This window comes from Pogona vitticeps, chromosome 7, assembly GCF_051106095.1.
Source record: "Pogona vitticeps strain Pit_001003342236 chromosome 7, PviZW2.1, whole genome shotgun sequence".
In the NCBI taxonomy this organism is placed as follows: domain Eukaryota; kingdom Metazoa; phylum Chordata; class Lepidosauria; order Squamata; family Agamidae; genus Pogona; species Pogona vitticeps.
The window spans coordinates 10256600-10263236 of NC_135789.1; the positions used below are offsets into that span (position 1 = coordinate 10256600).

The 6637-nt window shown below is 43.1% G+C and overlaps 1 long non-coding RNA gene across 1 annotated transcript; it reads left to right on the forward strand.

Annotated features, from left to right (window-relative positions):
* Positions 1 to 1134: 1134 nt before the first annotated feature.
* Positions 1135 to 5994, forward strand: LOC140701631 (uncharacterized). The gene is made up of 2 exons (XR_012080539.2): positions 1135 to 1208; positions 5729 to 5994. It is a non-coding gene; the product is annotated as an uncharacterized LOC140701631 (long non-coding RNA).
* Positions 5995 to 6637: the final 643 nt, after the last annotated feature.

Genomic DNA, 6637 nt, shown 5'->3' on the forward strand with positions numbered 1-6637 from the left:
CCAGATGTTCTTGGACTACAACTCCCAGAAATCCTGACCAGCACAGCTAGTGGCAAAGGCTTCTGGGAGTTTTAGTCTAAGAACATCTGGGGACTCAAGGTTGGGATCCACTGGTTTAAATACCATGATTTCCAACCTTCCCGGACGGACAAGAGATGGTGGCCAATTTAGCTGTGAGGAAAATGCGTGAGGAAAGGAGTTATGCTAGTCTTTTGCCCTGAATCTCTTGTTTCCTTGGAGTGAGATTTCTGAAAGCAAGGGTTACTTCTAACAGTGGAGCTTGTCCGTGAAATTTTGAACACTATAAAAGCAAATGGAGAAAAAAAATACCTTAAATTATAATCTTATCTACATAAAGCATATAACTTTCCTGCAAATGCATCATGGTGGTTCCCTCCCCCGTAAAATAAATATTTTTAAAATGCACTTTCTCTTAAAGTACACAGGCTTGGATTTTATGCTGGGTGAATGCAAATGGTATAAAGTTTGGCAGCGATTTGCATCCAGTTGAGAAATCCTTACAGACATTGACCTCTTAGGAACCCAGTTGTACAAAATATATTGTCTACCATGATTTCTTAATCATGTTTCTTATCATGCTTCTGGCTCCTTGGTTTGTACAACAGGATGGGAGGTAGTGGTTGGAAGGTTTGGGTCAGGACTGGGGAAATCCCATAATACTAACTGGGGGGACGCTTGTGCACTCATGCTCTTGCAGTCTAATTTACCTCAAAAAAAGTAGGGAAGAGATGAGCCATATATACCTACTTGAGTTTATTGGCGGAAGAAACAGGATATAAATGCAAGCATGTGTTAAAAAACAGGCAATATCCCATTTTGTTGGGATGTGTACATGAGTGGAAAATTGTCTTCTGGTGGTTCTCCATCTGGTTTGTGTTACTCATTGACAGTGTCCCACAATCCACACTGACCCCATTTCTGCCCTCACCTCTCCGAGGCCACAGGAGAGAATCAGCTCAGTACAGAGACACCGGCTCCCCTTTCGGCTGCCAAACCGCTTTGTGCAAATTATTTGAATATAGAATCGACAAGTTGTAGTGGCTTAGAGAGTGCTTAAGGCAGAACAAGAGGAAACAGTGCGGTTCTATTTACATAAGCTTTTGTCTTGTTATTAGACAGACACATGAGTGTTCAGAAGATGTACTCCAGGGCCGGCGCTGTGAAGGAGCTGGGATTTCATTCCTGAGGTAAAAGTTTCCTGGTTTGACCCTGAGAAGGATCCATATTCCAAACCAAGAGAGAGGCAAGGAAGAAAGACAATGAGCCTCAAGGGATTTTCCAGATGGGGAATCCAATAGTCTTCAAAGGTTTTGTCAGTATGGGTGTGATACGTAACTTTACCTCAGGAATCTGGGGTTGACAAGAACTGAACTTGTGCATTTCCCACAGAAAGACTACTGATATTTTCCATGTCCAAATCTCTCCTCAAACTTGTGAGCCCATGAACTCATAGAACTGTAGAACTGGTGAGACCTCAAGGATCATGTACTTCAATTCCCTGCCAGTTGGAGGAAAGCCATAGCTAGGGCATCCTCAATGGACTTTGTCCAACCTGTATTTGAAAACTCTCCACTGAAAAATGGTCATTACACTGTTGAGCAGTTACTCCCAGGAAATTATTCTAAATGACTTCTGTGCTCATAACTTGAGCAAACTGCCAAAATGATAGCTCGTCTCGGTTTGTGGTTTTACCAACGAACCACAAATCAGTTTGTCGGTGCTTGTTTTGTTTTTAGACACAGCTCCTTCAGTCATTCCACCAGAGCTCAGAGGAGGCAGGGCAGGGAATCCAGGCTGCTGCTCCAAGTGTGGGCGCCTATCAGAGGAGGCAGGGCTTTGAAATGCTAACAACCTCTTTGGCTGATAAGCGAACCGGCGTGAACTAACAAACTGGTTGGTTTCATGCCCATCTCCAGGCCAGACAAAAGCCTAGAGTGGATTCACTGCCCAACTGGGATTGACACCACCAGCCTCTACTAAGTACAGGTTGAATGGCTATCTCTCAGTAGCTGGGTCTTGCACTGAATAACCTCTAGTGGCAGAATGTTGGCCAATCCCTTCCAATACTATGATTCCTGGTGTATTCCAGAAGAGACATTTAGAAACAGCTCGCATGCATGTGTAGCAGAACAGATGGACTAGAATCTCTTCCCCCCTCCCCAACTGAGACAGCTTTGGAGATCTGGCAGGGGTGCCAACAAAAGCCGAGTCACTCAGCAATGGAGAACCAATCAAGCCGATGCATGTGTCCACCATTTGAAGACATAGCATTTCGGTCTCTGAACCACAAAGGGCTTGTTGTCTACCAAAGGGTGTCCAAAAATACTCCAAGTTATCCTCTTGACCTGGAGGCAGTGGAAGACAGGAGTGCCTGGCGTGCTCTGGTCCATGGGGTCACAAAGAATCGGACACAACTAAACGACTAAACAACAACAATCCTCTTGAGTTGCAGGCAACCTCTTCATCTTTTTCCTACTTATATATCAAGCATCTCCCTCTGAGACGCCCATTGTGGTCCAAATTAATTTTCAACAGAAAAACTTGGAAACACTTCAGAATGCTAACGTTAGGAAGTTTCAAGCTGCCCTTTAGAAAACTACTTTGAAACATACTTTTGAATTTTTTTAATAAAACCTCTCTATTAATATAAGACAATGGTGGACATCCAGTAGTAAGTCACAACTAGAGGATCCATAGTACAGAAGAGTTGACTCGTCTACTGATTTTCAGTCAGCAATTCCATATGGCCACATTAAGGTTTTTCTAAATTTTTCCCTGCAAGGCCCTTTTTATTCCAATAACTTTCATAAATAAAAATGCAAAGAAGGAATTAAGTTAGGAAAAGTTTCTGCAGCCAAACGACAAAACCTGTCTATTCAAACCATGTGTCATTGAGTCGGTTCCAGTTATGGTGACCATTTTCAGGGGTTTCTAGGTAGAGAAGACTCAGAAGTGGCTTCCCATTCCCTTTTTCTAGGGAGGGATCCCTGGGACTGTGCAGCTGGCCCAAGGCTACCCAGGCTGGTTCTTCTCACAGGAGGCCCAGTGTGGGAATTGAACTCCCAACCTCTGGTTCTGTAGCTAGATCCCCAAACCCTATTTCACCTTAAATGTTAGGGTTACACCCACAGTCTTTCAGACTTAGAGAGTTTGGCACTAAAGGCAATGTGATTCTGGGCCAAAATCCACTTCCTAGCTCCAGCTGAACTAAACTCTTTAATTAGACAGAATTTACTCATGTGTTGGTTTAATGGAGTGGTTTCCAACCTTGGCTCTCTAGCTGTTCTCGGACTAAAACTCCCATCGGTCTTCACCATTAGCTTTTGTTGGCCAGCATTTCTGGCAGTTGTAGTCCAAGAACATTTGGAGACCCAAAGTTGGGAATAGAGGTAGGGAAGAACTGCCAAAATAGCGCCACGTCTTGGTTTGCGGTTCATCATCCTTGATGAACCATGGACCACAACTTTACTAATGTTTTACTGACAAACCATGAATAAGTTTGTTGGTGCTTGGTGTGTTTTTTTTTCCAGACAGCCCATGGCCTTTGAAATTGACAAATATGAACGGACAAATATTGGACGAATCAACAATTTCTTACAAATATTGTGATTCGTTTTTTCATTCTTCCCTATCTAGTTGGGAACCATTTATCTAAAGAGTCATGCTGTCATTAGCAGATGCAGTCAGGCCCTATTGTCCAATACACAGAATTAGCAAGGCATGCTTTGGGGTGTTATTTTGTGCTCTAAAGGCAAATCCTGGAAATATCACAGTTTGGGGGGTGATAGCTTTCAGATTTCCAAGCCAACATGCTGTGGGATTTAGAAACCTGCAATTTAAAAAAAATATATAACTTCCCAGTTAGCATAATAAGCCACATTAGCAAGGCTATTTGTCCAATTCATGTACATGATCTGATCCATGCAATTAGAGAAGAAGATGATGATGATGATGAAAAATCATTCTCAAATCTTGCTGAGAGTACAAGAAAACATCTCAGCTGGCTAGCAGGTGAATTTTGTAAAACAATTTCTCATCGGAGAGAATGAAAGAAAGATGCGCATTCTCAAAATGATCCTCCATCTCTTGAAGATTCGATTAGATTCTTAAGCCAAGGGAACTGCACGCACATGGGAGGGAGACTGGCTGGTCCATGGTTGTTTGGTAAACTGCCCGTAACTGGATTTTTCAGACAGACAGCATGGAGAAGAGGATGTGTTTGCTCATGAACCGCTCTGTTGCCCATCTGCTTGCTGTGCCGTTCACCGCTGGAGCATTTCCGACGCCCTTGTTAGCATGCGCTCGGCTGCACTGGGCCGTGACTGGCCGCTTTAGCAGGAAATGACTTCAAAACTCAGTGGCTAGAAAAATTAAGAGCTGCTGGGAGAGATGACGGAAACGATGGACTCCATGTGGAGGAGAGAGATGGGGCCCACTGCCGCTGCTGGATCCTGAGAAAATGGAGCAATTCTTGAGCATAAATTCTGCATGGCCCTTTCCCCCACCCCAGCTGAGAGCATCGCCCCCGCCATCCTCCTGTTGAGCTCAGCCCTGGAACATGGCAGCCAGAAATCCAGCTCTCCTACTCCGCTTCTTCACTATCGTGGTTTCTTTTGTTCTCCCAGAGTGTGATTCCATTCAAGCACGTTGGGACCGAAGGACATGTTTTTTTTTCCTTTTTTGAAAAGTAACTAAAACAGTTACGTGGACAAATCAGAATGTCACAATCCACTGTCTCCTGTCCATCTCGTTGTCATCTCAGCACCCACAGCGCAGCGTGAAGCGGCCCTCGAAGCAGGGGAAATTCTTTTTCTCCTAGCTAATGAGGATAAAACCCTGCAATTACTAAAGTCAATCGAATGTAACCTTGCACTGTAAAAGGATTGAGAGCATCCGTTAATTAAGCTGGTGGAAGGTGGCCGGTGCTCCCTGCTGGAGGCTTTCCAGAGAAAATGGGAGAGCCCTCAGTCAGATCTGTTTTGATTTGGATTCCTGCCTGCAGCAGGGGTTGGACTGGATGGCCTTCGAGACCCCTTCCAACTCCATGATTCTACGATTCTATTAATCTACAAGGTTCAAGCTAAATTCTAGAGTGGATTCCTTGCCTCCAGGAAACCGGAATCACTAGCCTTTATAGAGCAGACCGATGTTAAAGTTTCAAATAAACACAACACCTTAAATACAGCGCATAAAATAATAAAGTGCCTGTCATCAGAATATAATGTTATCCTGAGCTCTCGGCTGTGGGGAATATGAGCAAGGAACAGCGCGGTTTAGAAAACCAGGTTCTATTTATTTTAAAACATTTTTGAGTCAGGGATATTTTGCTAACAACCTGAACAAAGTAGAAAGAGAAGGAAAGTAGAGGGGAGAGGGGAAATCTGTTTTTGCCTGTTGGCCGGGATGCACACCCATGTTCCTCCTCATGGACAGGACAAGGAATTTAAATTTTTCTCCTCATCCAGAGAGAGGATGTTCTGTCCTATTGATTCAACTGTTTTATACAAACTATGTTAATTTCTGCACGTCGCATAACCAGTGAGCATTGAATAACTTATACTTGTTGCAGAAATCTATAACAGCTGCTCCATTGTTTCATGAAGCCTTGGATGGGTTTTTTGCATCTTTTAAAAAAAAACAATCAGCTAAACTTTTTCTGATTCTTTTCTGTCTCTCTTTCAACCTCTCTGTGTTTTTCTTCTTCAAGGGAAAGGATGCGAGTTTTATGTGGACCATTTTCCTTTAACTGCAGAAACTTTGATGTAGAACACCTTGATGTGGTACCTTTTGTTCTTTTTTGTCCTGGAAGTGAGGAACTTCATGGAGCTTAATGATTCTTCACTGAGGTGTATGGCCAATACAACCGAAATGGAGGAAAATGAAGAATTTAATAAGCATTCTTTCCATCTGTTGTGTTCATTAGTAAAGTTTTGGATCTTGCACAATTAATTCATAAAGGAAGGGATGCATTTTGCTTCTTTCTGCTGAGTATAGTGAGGAAATGTCTACTCCAGTCAATCATTGAAGTTCTCACACTGACAAGGAGTTGAGAAAATTCCTTTTATTTTTCTGCAACATTGTGCCATTCACTCATGTGCTGGGTTATAGCACGAGGGCGACTTGTGCTCCACATAAGAATCTGAAGCACTGAATGGGTTGCTCACATCATACTTAACAACCGACCTTTCTTCTGAAGCTATGACAGAGGTTTGAAGCCCCAGCTGTTCTGGGACCAATAGCCAAAACTTCTGGGGAGCTATAGACCAAGGAGAGCTGGGCTCCATATTTGGGGATGTCCAGCATGTGTGTGTGAGTGAGTGATGTACACATGGGGATACATCCACCCAAATGCTTTGCTTCTCAGTTTACAAATTACCAATATATTTGGATGGAGAGAATTCTTTGTCCTGCTCTTAGTGGGAGGTGACGTGTCTTTTAGATCTCCTTCTTGAATTTTCCCATCATGTCAAGACAGGCTAAGTGGACGAACATGTGAAAGTTAGCAAGGATTTTTTCAATTCTAATTTGAGATGACTGGATTTTTTTAAAAAAAAAACACACCAGTCACCGTTACTTTGGGTGGTTCTGGCTGCTTCTGAATGCAATTTTCCCCTTC